Below are 13,598 nucleotides of genomic sequence, written 5' to 3'. Positions count from 1 at the left end.
TTTTGTTATTAGTCAGTGGATGAATGTTGCTATTTCCTGAGCTCTCATTTCTTTTTCTGATGGTTGCAATTTCATTAATATTAAAGAGTTTACCTCTGAGAGACTGCTACCAATAAGGTGTTGTGAACGATTTCCTTTTCACACAGATCATCTTGATTTGCAAGCTGCTAAGCAGAGACTTCTTCTGAGGTGACACTTGGCAAAGATGCCCTTTCATTGAAGCAGTGAATTTTAGTGTCAGATTAGGATACACTAGTCTCGCTGCTGAAGCCAGCTGAATAATACCTACAAAATAATTTATTCAGTGAATTGTGATATTTTTTCTAGTAAATTATTCAACTGTTGTCCCTTCATTCGTAGCCTAACTCTTGAATTGTTTCAGTTTCTCCTTAATGCTTTAGTCTGCAGTTGGACTGGTTTGCACGCAGCATTGCTAATTATCTGAGCAATGGAGTAGGTGTTATATATTTTGAATTGAACAAGAACATGTTTTATTTACAAATAGTCAATTTAGCCTTATTTTTATCCTTGTATTCTGTCATACAAGTTAGTGAAGTATTGTTAGTTCACCATTGTTTAAGTAAATGAATGTGATCCAATGTTTACTCTTTGACGTTCATTGACCATAACATTTGACTATTTCAACTACTTACATTTAATGATAAACCCTTTTATAGTTATTTACATGTCTTTCAAAGAGCACAGTCCTTCTATGCAGAAGAAATTGGCTTTCTAATCAAAGGGACACTTGTAAGACTTGATATCTTGCCTTCAACATGAGGCAGTTTAAAAGGACCCCGAGAACAGACTCATATTACAAAGAAACAGTGAGTAGTCCATAGAGCTGCTGCGTAGTTTTAAAGTCTGAACACCTCATTAGGACAACCCTAAGTTTTCCTTTGTAAGTTCTCACTCAAGTCAATGGTATTTTTTGTGGGCTTAGGGTTATACAATTTTCCTTTCAGAGTGGCTGTTTAGACAAGTTGGGTTTTGATGAAATAAGTGATGTTCTTAATGATTATACTCCTTGTAAATATAACACTGTTTTCCCTTGACTTTGTCTGCAGTTTTGATGTACAGTATTACTTGCATGCAGCTGATAAAAGACACACTTGCCTCCTTTCCATGCACAGTAAATTTACAGACACTACTGAAGCTTATGTCTCACACACAGGCAGATTCACCTCCTCCAACTGTGTCAAAAAGGCCTCAGATTTGTGGGAATCATGAAAAACTCAATGTAGAGAAGGTCCTGACACACGGGAAGATGTACATCTGTGACTCTTTTTTATGGAAAAAGAAAATGCTTTGTAATGATGACTGCACCATGTTTTCTCACCAAGCTGCAACAAATCAAATAAATTTGTGGCTGTATAGGGGTGTCTGTCCGTAAAGTCTAATCCATTCCCAATCATTCTGCACAACTATGTAAAAAAGACAATGGGAAGATGAAGGAAAATGTGTGCAACTTGCACCAGGAGATGTTTCATCTTAATATAAAAAAGATTTTTTTTTTTACAGTGAGAGCCATCAATCACTGGAAGAACCTCTCCAAGGATGTGGTAGAGTCCCAGTCAATGGAAATTCTCAAGATGTGATTGGATGGTGTGTTAGACAGTCTTATCTAATTCCCTTTCCCATGAAATATTGGACCAGATGATCTTTTGAGGTCTATTCTAACTTGAGCTCTTCTATGATTTTATGATTCTAAAATAACCTCCTAAACCAAAACCAAACAAACCTCCCACTTATCTAGGGTTTAGATGAACCACATTTTCTATCAGGTTTCTGCAGATTTTCAATGACTGCTCTAAAATGCTTTAAAATAACAAAACCCCCATGTGATATAATGACCTAGAAAATGTACCATTAATTTTTTAATGGATCTCTCTGCTAATATACTAAATTAATTTCACTCTGATATATATTTATATACATATATATACAGCACTTTGAGAATATGAATGGCCTCATTTACTGAAATGAAGATATTAATCCCAGTTGTTTAAATAGAACAGATCCAGTGTTTAAAGTCAAGCACACAGAATAGTATTTGGAAATGTGAGGCCTATATTTTGGCAGAGAAGACTTTCAGAAGCAGTGAATATAAGTGTTTTATTGAGGGATGTTTCAAAGGAAAATATGTTCGTTTCATGTTTTGTCTTCCATTTTGAATATTCCATTTGGTCTCACAATTGTGAGTTTCTATCTCAAACAATCAGGGCATTACTTTTTACTGTGTACCTCTTTTTCATTCAAGTATTCAATTTTACAGCTTCCTTTTGTGGTCTCCATATACACTCTGTTATTCCCCCAAACAGCTATCTAGTGAGTGGTCTTTTGTCCATATCCTTGGTTGCCACGTTAGTCTAAATGTCCTGTGTTGGAACAGGTCATGAAATTAAGGAATGGTAGTGTGTTGTGACTTTGGTAGGCAGCTAAGACATATCCATGGAACAGCCCTCAGGGATATACCTGCTCCCAGTAGAGTAATATGTATGAGCCATATCCTTTTCAGGGGTATACCTGCTGCACCATGGACTTTTCCAGAAACACAGTAGCTTTGTAGTGCAATTTGCTCCAGTTTAGCCTCATCCATGGGTCACAATTCCTTCAGGTGTGCATCTGCTCCACTTTGGCCTCTCCCATAGCCACAGTCTCTTCAAGTGGGTACCTCCTGTGTCATGGACTTGTCCACAGGCATAGACACTTCCAGGTTTTCCAGTATGGCTTCATGCACTGACTGACACTTCAAAGTGACTGTTCCAGCATGGACTCAGCGTTTGTGAGGCCACCTCTGGAGTGCTGTGTCCAGTTCTGGGTCCTCAGCTCAGGAAGGACATTGAGGTCCTGGAGAAGGTCCAGAGAAGAGCAACGAGGCTGGGGAAGGGACTGGAGCACAAGTGCTGTGAGGAGAGGCTGAGGGAGCTGGGGCTGTTCAGCCTGGAGAAGAGGAGGCTCAGGGGAGACCTCCTCACTCTCTGCAACTCCCTGACAGGAGGGGGGAGCCAGGTGGGGGTTGGGCTCTTTTACCAGGCAACTCTCAGCAAGACAAGAGGACTCGGCCTGAAACTGTGCCAGGGGAGGTTTAGGTTGGATATTAGAAAGAATTTCTTTGCAGAGAGGGTGATCAGCCATTGGAATGGGCTGCCCAGGGAAGTGGTGGATTTTCCGTCCCTGGAGGTTTTTAAGCTGAGACTGGATGTGGCATCAGTGCCATGGTCTGGGTTGGATCAAGGGTTGGACTTGATGATCTCGGATGTCCCTTCCAACCCAGTTGATTCTGTGATTCTATGACTTATTCTTGGACCACAATCCCTTCAGGAGTACATCTGCTGCAGCACAGACACAGTACTGGGATGGGGGAGAGAACCGGAATGGCAAAAGTGTTGCCTCCCTGTGGCAGGTAACAGTTCAGTCATTTCCAGGAAAGCAGAACTCTCTCATTAATTAATTGGAAGAAAAACTCCACCACTCTGAACATCACTCCATCCTCTTTCCTTCTGCCTCCACCAGGTTTTGTTGCTGAGCACGATGTCATAAAGGGTATCTTTGGAGGTCAATAAAGCTGAGATGATCCCAGGGAGGCAAGAAGCTGGAATGGTCTATTGGACTTACAAGTTCATATTTAAAGGATTTAGGGTCTACATATTCATCGGGGGTTGTAACTATTACAATTGTTACAAAAAAGGGGTTTCAGGGGATGACATAAGAGAGAAACCTGACTTCCATAATTTGGGGTTTTCACAGAGATGACATCAGGGGAAAAGCCAAGTTACACTTCTTGGGGTCTTAGGAATTACCTCATGGGGAGAAACCCATCTTATCTTAGGGGTATTAAATGAGGGAACAGGTAACACAAAGGGAGAGATAAAACACAAAAGGTCTTCTGCACAGGGTTGACGAGATCAGGACATGGCGCAGGACATTCCAAACCTGTGACATCAATGGATCCTTGTCTGGACTCTAGATGGAGGGTTTTTTTCCCAGTCTCTGTCAGTCCAAGTCTTTTGTTTAAACTTAGCAGTTTTCTTTTTCTCATACCTAAATTTTGAAATCCAACACATATCATCCCTTTGGTCAGTTGGGTTCAACTGTCTGAGCTTGTTCCCTCCAAAATTCTTGCCCACCCCCAAACTACTCCCTGGAGTGGCAAAGTGAGAAACAGAAGAGGATCTGATGCTTTGTAAACATCACTCAGCAGCAAGTGAAACATTCCTGTGTTATCAATGGTGTTTTGGTCACAGATACAAAACACAGCCCCATAAAAACTACTATGAAAAAAATTAGCTCTGTCTCAGCCAAGCCCAGTCTGGAGTGTTAATCTCAATGGTTTCTGAAAGAATTGGCCTAACTGGTCCCCAGCAGGCATAAAACCCATCAAGTTTCTGTCGTACTCTCTGGAAATACCAGCATGCATATATATATACATGCATAAATGCATACATACAAGATTTAGAATTTTTTGTGTGTGCAGAGGAGACTGAGGAGTTGAAATGTAAATTACAGGCTTTTTTCATCTGCCAAAGAAAGAAAAAAAAGTGTAAAAAACATTTACATAGGAATCACTTATCCGAAATTATGTGTAATTACATTTTCACTGTTAGCTCTCGTTATTGACCAGTTCATCATAACTTCCCAATAATGAAGTTAGTAAACAGTCTTTTAAAAATAGGCTTACATGGTTAAACAATATTCAATTTGTCTTTCAGCTATCTAAAATTAGTATCTGAGCAGTTACACTTGGGGAGCAATTACTGGTGTTTGACTGTGAAGTGCACAGAGAGATAGCATGAATTTAATTTTAAAGGAACTTAAATTTTGCAAACAACTTGATGTACCAGTGAGTGGTGCTCATGAGATACAAGCCTTCGGGTGGTATGCAGTTCTCAAGAAAAGGATAATATCCAAGAGAATACATGTTACGGCATCATTGTGTCTGTAACAGGGTGGAAATAGTTTTCTTCTGCTTGTTATTTAAAGTTTAGTTTATAGCATGAACAGACAGCCAAAGATATTCAGGATACACAATAAATAAACACACTTGGGGCTGTAAAACAAGTGAATAATAAACCCTGCCAAGAAGTAATTTGAACTTCTTTGCCACAAGTTATGTTTGGGTTTTTTTTTTTAGTGAGAACTGCTGTTCTCAGAATTTGTTGGCACAGCTTGTGTGCTGTGTACAAATACAAAAATGATTTTTAATATCTTTGACTCCTCAAACAAATCTTGATAAATATTCATCAAAATATTACAAAAAAAAATCCACTTCTGGGATATCTGTGCTGTTTGTTTTTTAATGGTAGAATCACTAAAGGGAAGAAATAGCAGAGAAAGTAGTATCTGAGTAGCTGAGTGGAGACTGAGATATGCTCCTATTCCTCAGGAGTAACCCACAGATTATATCTATAAACTTGACATTTACTGAGAAGTTTTAGACTGACTCCAAAATTCAAACATCATTAGCTAGTAATGCGTTTAAACCATGACAAGTAAAAAATGTAGACCTCAGTGCTGACCTCTGTAACTGAAGGTACATCAACATGTAGAAATTTGTACCCCTTTTCCCCAAGAAAAGTAGCTTGCTCTATTGATGGATGTGCCTAGTCTCTGAGGCTGTCAAATCACTACTAAATTAATCAAGAACAGTACTTGTTTTATAAATTTACCATCCCCAAAGTTGTCTGCTTTGTAGACTCCAGTTTACTCAGCAGATATTTTTCCTATGTTTTCAGCTATCAAACAATTCCTTTCCTTTTCTATTCATTGCAATAATTGCAAACAAAATTAAATGTAAATACTGCCTTCCTCTTTGCTGCAAAAAAAAAAAAAATATGAAAGGTGAAAATGTCTTTTTAGAACAATGTACTGATGCATTCTAAAAAACATATACCTGTTTTTATTTTTCCTTCCAACTTTGACTCCCTAAAAGTTATATCTTGAAGCCAAATGACATTTTTATCTTTGTCTAGATCTCTGAATGTCATTTTAAATGAGTGTATCTGCAGACATGGAACCTGCAGTACTTCTGGAATCAGGTGCAAAACTGAAATGAAAAAACAGAAGCCAGAGGAAAAACAAGTCTTTGGAAATGTAGTCACCAGTAAGTGATCAGTGTGTTTTATTCCACAGATGTAGTAGTTTATATAAAATAATAATAGAAGAGATTCAGTAGTTTCTTTCATTGAAATAATTTAAATAATAACTTTCCTTCAGTTTGAATGGTGCACAGCTATTAAATACAGTGTTAAAAATAAGTCACAGGTTTCTCAATGGGAATTATTGCTCTTTATCCAAATATGAGATTCTTTAAAATGAAAAACCTACAGAAGTATGGAGGGCTTGGTTATTCTGAATAGAAATTGTAGGTCACTAAAAAGATAAAAATGAAGATCTTTATATTTTAATAAACTTACATTATCCCAAAGTAGGATTTACAACTCCTTTCAGCTCAGGTTCAATAGAAGCCAGATTATAGCCCAGGTCATGTAGAGTGATGAAGACCTGTAGACTGAGAGATCTGATGAGTAGTCAAATGGTGACCCTAAAATTTTCTTTAGATTAATGCCCATCTATCTCTCAGAAAGCTGATGGTCTCAGGGATCTTTTTTTTTTTCTTTTTTTTCCTTTTTTTTTTTCCTATGATTCAACTGAATCCACACCTTCTGTACATTTTTCAGAAAATGTAGGGGACATTTGTGCTGCCAGCTAGCTGTTCTTGATTTATTAATTAATTTTAAAAGTTTATTAACTAAGACTAGACACATCATGAAAGAAATCAACTGCAAAACTCAAGGAACACAAGCAAAGTCTGTTAAACCAGCAGTTTATTTCACGTTCATCAGATAAAAGCAACTGTTACATAACTTCCTCATTTTTTTGCCTATTCTCAAGGTTTTTATGAAAAATCTTTCAGTATCAGATGTAGAATCACAGACATTGCACAGTGCTAAGGGTGAGACAGAAAACTGGAATGGTTTATTGGACTTACAATTTCATATTTAAAGGGCTTAGGGTTTACATATTTAACAAGGGGTTTGCATATTCATTGGGAGTTTGCATACTCATTCTATTAAAACTGGATTTCACAGGGATGGAGTAACAGGGAGAAACCTAGGTCAACAAATCTTGGGGTCTTAACAATTACCTCATGGGAAAAAAAACATTTTATTTTAGGGGATTTTACAGGTATTCGGGATTGCAAAATACACAGGATACAGAGGACACAAAGGGAGAGATAAAGCACAAAAGATCTTCTGCAAGGTTTGATGAGATCAGGACATGGTTTCTCCAGACTAGGGCAGGACATTCCAAACCCGTGACACCAATGGGTCCTTGTCTGGACTCTAGATGGAGGTTTTTTTCCCAGTCTCTGTCAGTCCAAGTCTTTTGTTTAAACTTAACAGTTTTTCTCATCTCCCAAATTTTGGAATCCAACAAAGGTCTTCACCTGTTTCTTCCAGAAATCAGGATATACAGCTAATCTTACATACAACAAGACCGTGTTTTGTAAGTACATATAACACATAAGTACAGTAAAATTTAAGAAAGTGAAAATAAAATGTTTTAAAAATATTTAATGGATGCTCTATGGCAAGACAGAATTTAAAATTTTTTTGGCTTTATCTGTTGAGCTAACTTCTTCACTTCCAGTACAGTTATCTTACTATTTTGGTGTTATATGTGGCTATGATGAAAATACTGATTGTGCTCCTCTTCTTTTTATTTTCTTCTTTACTATGCTAATAATTACTTGGGCTATTACCTAATGAGGTTTGGTTTCTAGTTTCTTTGATACTTGTGTGTATATACCATATATATGAGAACTAGATACCTTTTGCATTTGCTGTCAACTCTTTAGACACCATTAAAGGATCATCTGTGCCACTCCCTGTTCTGCGGTGTGATTCTAGCACGTTTGATTTTATTTCTGTAATGAGTTTGGGAAAGAAACTACCCCTCATATCAAAAGAGGAAAACAATCACTCCCTTCTATAAAAGTGTTTAATTCTTCTTATTAAAATAGTTTCACTCCAACATTTCTTTTGCTGTGAATTTACACCATCAGACAGGTTTTGAGACTTGTTGTTGATCAGCATATCAGTTATGAAGAAACTCCTAATAAGGTGAAGGTAAAGCATAGTGAAGAGGGTACATTTTTTAAAGACAGTATTCTTTCTTCTTCATGGTTTTGAATGTGTCATTGGTGTATGTATGCTGAAAGGAATGATAAATATCAGATATAGTCACAATATTTGTAGAGTGTATCAGGCAAACTGTCTATTAAGGGATGCTATTGAGAAACTTGGAATTTTTTTTCAGGGCATTTAACTTTTGATTTAGGGGGATGAAGAGGACAAAAAATTTGGATGTTTCATCTCATATTAAGTTGGGTTCAATTTTCTTGTGGTCTGATTTCCATTTTTATTTTTTTATTTTTCCTTACACCTCATTGGTAGCTGCTGGACTCCAACTCTGGACTATGCAAAAAAATTTGCTTGTATGTTCAAAACATTTTCTGCCGAGATTCTTCATGATATGCTCCCTTTCAAGACAGAGAATAAATGCTATACTACTTTATGGGCATAAAACCCAATTTTCCGTGGTATCTTCTGATCTGATGTTCTGACCATATCTCACTGTTTGTATGTATAAAACGTAACAACAGCATACCAGAAATATTAGTAGTAAAGTCTCTGTAACACATAATCCAAATCTGATTCACTTCTGATGGCTTTGCTGTGACAACACTCAATATTCTGTGTCTGGGTGGTGATTTTTGGATGCAATGTTTTCTAACAGCTTCCAGTAGTGCACATTAAAAGTAAGTTATGCAGGCCTTAACAGGGCTTATGAACATCATATCTACTTTTTCTTCATTTTGGTTTTGATGGGTTATGCTGTCAAATTCAGCACTGCTGTCAGAAACCCTTATGCAAAATCAAATTGTTTCATGTTCTGAATAGTTATGTTATCATTTGTAATTTGCCTACCCCTGTTAAATAAAAGTTAGAGTTCTCTGAGTGCAAAGAAGCAGAACAAGAGGGAAATTGAACTCTTAATCTTTATTATTAACTATATATTTAAGCATCTTTCTGTGCAATTGCTAATTCTTTAGAGCATTTTTCTGGAATTTTTTGAGAACTCACAAACTTATTTTGATAGTGATATATGGGAAGTGATGGAAAAATATATTCCTTGGACTAAAAGCTGTTTATCACAGTGTCTGAGGGATGGGAAGGAAGGGAGAATTCAAGTCTATATTAACATATGGCAAAATATGAGCAAACCTCAATCAGCAAAAAAGGGACCATGCAGAGAAGCAAATTTGCATGTAAAATACAGATTTTTCTCAGCATTTCTGAAATACAGTGTAGTTACCTTCTTGGTGAACGGCAGCCACCATTACAACTATTTCTTGACTGAGCCATTTGCAAGGCAGACCTGCTTCTGGATCTGTTATTGCAGTGGAAATTTTGGCTGAGCACAACTTTTCCTAACAAAAACATTGACATGTTCCAGGGCATGATCCAGCAAATAATTCAGTGTTTCTTAGAGAAGTTATACAGAATAAAGGCAATATTGCAAACTTAAGCTCAGTCCTTATTTTCAGATTTTGAACTTCAGCAGTATGGAATTTTTCTGGAATTTTCACAGGATAATGAGGAAATTCCATGTTCTGCTATGATATGCTTATAAATTACCAGCTCTCTCCATGGTTAGTAGAACCTTTGCAGTGGGTTTTCCACCTTGTATGATACACAGTGTCTCTGATTACAGTGGAAACTACATTTAGAAAGGTTGGAGTGAGAGAATAAGGGGAAGTCTTGTGATGTTGGAGTTGTTTCCTCAGAAGAACTTTCAGAGTTGTCAGTGTAGATTAAATGCTTTACTCCTTTAGGGAAACATCACTCTTTCTTGGAAGATACACTGGGAATGCTGAGAGCAGCTAAAAACATGCACTTCTAGTGATCCCAAATTGATTATGATAGGATTTGTATAATAATAGCAAATAATTTTCTTTTTTTTCCAGGTAAAGTTGTGTCCCTCTATTATACATGAGCTAAGAACATAATATCAATCACTGAAATTTTTTTGGTGTCTTATTAAGACTGATTTCCTCTGAATCACTTATTATCTACATAATCTCTGTCATTTTGTTGCCAGTCTCAAGGATCAATGGTATCTTAAAAATGCCAGAAAAGGGGGAGTGGCATATCCTCTAAGAAGCCTGACATGTGCACAGAACAAGGTGCATTGTTTCAGCACCAGACAACAAAAAATTGGAAATGCTTTCCTGAAATACAAGCATCCTGGTTTTGGCTGGGATAGAGTTGAGTTTCTTCTTACCAGCTTAATAAAGTGCTGTATTTTGAATTTAGTATGAGAATAATGTTGATAATATACGTGTTTTGGTTGTTGCCAAGTAGTTCTTACCCTAAGTTGAGGATTTATGAATTATTGGTGAATCTGCTTCTTAGAATTGCCATACTGAAAAATGAGCCATGTAAAAAGGATATATATTTGCAGCAACTACAGTTTTATTATGTGGAAGTGGCAGATTCTTTTGATAGGTTTGTTTTAACAGCTAAATATTATTAATGCCTTTTTTTTTTCTCTACTAAAGCTGCATGATGGAATTGTGTGCACCACACAAGAATGCATCCAAATCCAGAGATCTTATATTTATTTTTTTGAAAGGTCTTAAAACCTCATGATTAAAACTAATATAATAGAAAACTCCAAAAAAATACTACTCAAGGATAGAGAATATAACAAAAGAGAGATAATGACTAAGATAAAGGACGCAAATTAAGGATGTGAAAATTTATGTAAAAAATAAAAATTTCATGAGACCTTTAGAAGATGAATGAGAATCCTATAAAGATTATCTGCTTAATTTTGCTATTTTATAAATACAATGACAAATACATATATACATACATATATTTATATACAATTTTATAAATACAATGGCAATAATTTCTTTCTGCCCATCTGTCACACTTTCTTAATATTTCTGGTTACAACAAAATCTTTACAAAAAAGTCACATCTCCAGATTCTAAGAAGGAAAAATCTGCAGTACTCTGGACAAATCTAACTGTTTGACCATCATTTCTTTCTAAGGTGTTTAGCTTTCCCAGTATAACAGACACTCACCCAGCACCAAAACCCCTTTTTTTGATTTTATTAGTAGGAAATTTAAAAATCTATGAGAGAATGCTAATATTGTAATCTTTTTAATGAGGCAATAGTTTTGAAAGTAGACCCTAATAGTAAAATTATGTTCTGACCAGATAGTTCTAACTGGGAAGGTTATTCAGGAAAATATGGCTGTTATAATTTGTGATATGGAAGACACTAATAGAAATATATTTCATAAATGTAAAACATTTGAGAAAGAAATGGAAGAATATTGAAAACAGCACAGAATTGCAAAAAAAGGTTCTTGATTAAACTTATACAACTTCTTCAATGACAATGTTTTCCCAAACTGGTTTTGATGGAAAATGGTGTTAAATGCACATTTATATGGCATTAATAGTTATCAGATTGAGTAAAAATCCCTTGCTGATTTGGTGATTAAGTGATTTGGTGTTAAGAAGAATTTTGAAATATCAATTTCAGCAAATGCTTCTAGTGGTTACAGTTTGAAAGGCATCAACTGCACCAAAGTTGAGATAGGTATGAAATGTTTCCTTGAAGGAGTTTATTTGTGGTATGAGCAGCAGTCAGGTATTTATGGAAACTGTGTAAGAATCTGTGTGTAACTTAACACAACAGCTTCCTTCCACGAAAATAGAAATGATCCTTTGCAAATGCCACACATTTTTATGGTCATGTGCTATAAATAAATGGAAATTAATTCCCATTTTGAAAGGGAATGACCATTTGAGAACCAAAAGTTATAATTCTATTGAAATATTTTTACATTTAAATTATTTAAATTTACATTTAAACTATTCAATATTTTCCTCAAGTATTTTCAACCACATTCTTCTGTTCAGAAGATTTACTTATACATTCTGTCAAGAACCAGCAGTAGCCATGACAAAACAATGTGATTATAACTATTTTTGTGTAAAGCTAATGCAGACAGATAGGACACCAGGTGCATTTTTGGGATATATTACCTAAAATTTATCATTGTAATATTTTTTGATTAAATTTCACATTGTTCCAACAGCTGGTGGTCGGGCAGATTTATTATGCAAACAGAATTACTCAATGGTGGTGTTATAACTCAGTATCACTGATTTGGAAATTTCAGTGACTATATGCAAAATGCTTCTTTGAATTCAAAATTCTTTCTGATAGCTTCAGTTTCTTGACTCTAGAATATGTAATGACTTTAACTCACTGTTTTGTTTCACTCACTGTTATACATCAGTGTTTCATGATCCTGAGAAGTCTTGAGAGTACTGCTTTACCTTGCTGGAAACGATTGCCCTGAAATATTAATTAAGGCAGAAGAAAAATAATACAAATGTGCTGCTCAATGAAGTCCAACCCTTTTCATCACATACTATAAAGACATTTAATTCTTTTTATGTATTTATGGATTTTTTGGGCATATAGAGAATTAAGAATTTTAACGGTTAAATTCTAGATATTTTCTGTGACAATTAAAAAAACTCACACAATCTCTTAATTCATTTTTTTACTGTCTTTTTCCTTTTTTTTTTTTTTTTTTGCAGTCCTAAAGTTAGGCAGGGGTTAGACAGAGGAGAGGAAATTTTCAAAGTATTTGAGGAGATATGTAGCAAGCAGATATTTTCAGAAGCACTTAGTGTTCAGCTTAACAACCCTGACCTTATCCTCCCTGCACCGTGTTACCTCGTATCTTCCCACGCACTGTGCACCTGCTCACCCTCCAGTCTGAGGACACTCACGGCCTGCCCAGTACCCTTACCCTCCCCCTACTCCCCCAAACCAAACCGGCAAATATCTGTGTATCTACATTCGATACCGTACTGATGGAAACCTTTTCAACCTAAGGTGACTGAAGGCCCACACCAAGACCTTAAACCATCTCGTCCAGGAGCTGCTTTATGCTGATGATGCCGCCCTTGTTGCCCACACAGAAGCAGCTCTGCAGCGTTTAACATCCTGCTTTGCAGACACTGCTGAGCTCTTTGGGCTGGAAGTCAGCTTAAAGAAGACACAAGTTCTCTATCAACCTGCACCTCAGGAAGTCCCCCATCATCCCCACATCACCATTGGCCAATCAGAGCTCAAATCAGTCCAGCAGTTTAATTACCTGGGCAGCCTCATCTCCTCGGATGGTAAGATCGATGGAGAGATAGACAACAGGTTAGCAAAGGCATACAGTGCCTTTGGAAAGCTTCATAAAAGAGTTTGGAGAAATAAACACCTGAAGAAAAGTACCAAGATCAGTGTTTACAGAGCCATAGTGCTGTCTGCTCTCTCATATGGATCTGAATCCTGGGTCATCTACAGCCACCACCTGCGACTCCTCGAACGCTTCCATCAACGCTGCCTCCGTACAATCCTAAACATCCACTGCTCAGATTATGGGACCAATCCATCTGTTCTAGAACAAGCAGCCGTCACAAGCATTGAGGCCATGTTACT

The 13,598-nt window shown here is 36.6% G+C and overlaps 1 long non-coding RNA gene across 1 annotated transcript in view; it reads left to right on the top strand.

The window, feature by feature from the left end:
* The first annotated feature begins 3,575 nt into the window (after positions 1–3,575).
* The window catches only part of LOC113951784, a 193,527-nt gene continuing 183,504 nt past the window's right edge, over positions 3,576–13,598 (top strand). The window contains exons 1-2 of the long non-coding RNA XR_003529271.1: positions 3,576–3,661; positions 7,015–7,035. This is a non-coding gene — a long non-coding RNA (uncharacterized LOC113951784). The remainder of the gene's footprint in view (positions 3,662–7,014; positions 7,036–13,598) is intronic.

The sequence above is a fragment of the Corapipo altera genome, unplaced genomic scaffold (genome assembly GCF_003945725.1).
Source record: "Corapipo altera isolate COAL_440 unplaced genomic scaffold, ASM394572v1 61305, whole genome shotgun sequence".
Lineage (NCBI taxonomy): Eukaryota > Metazoa > Chordata > Aves > Passeriformes > Pipridae > Corapipo > Corapipo altera.
This window is presented reverse-complemented; position numbering and strand designations above follow the sequence as displayed.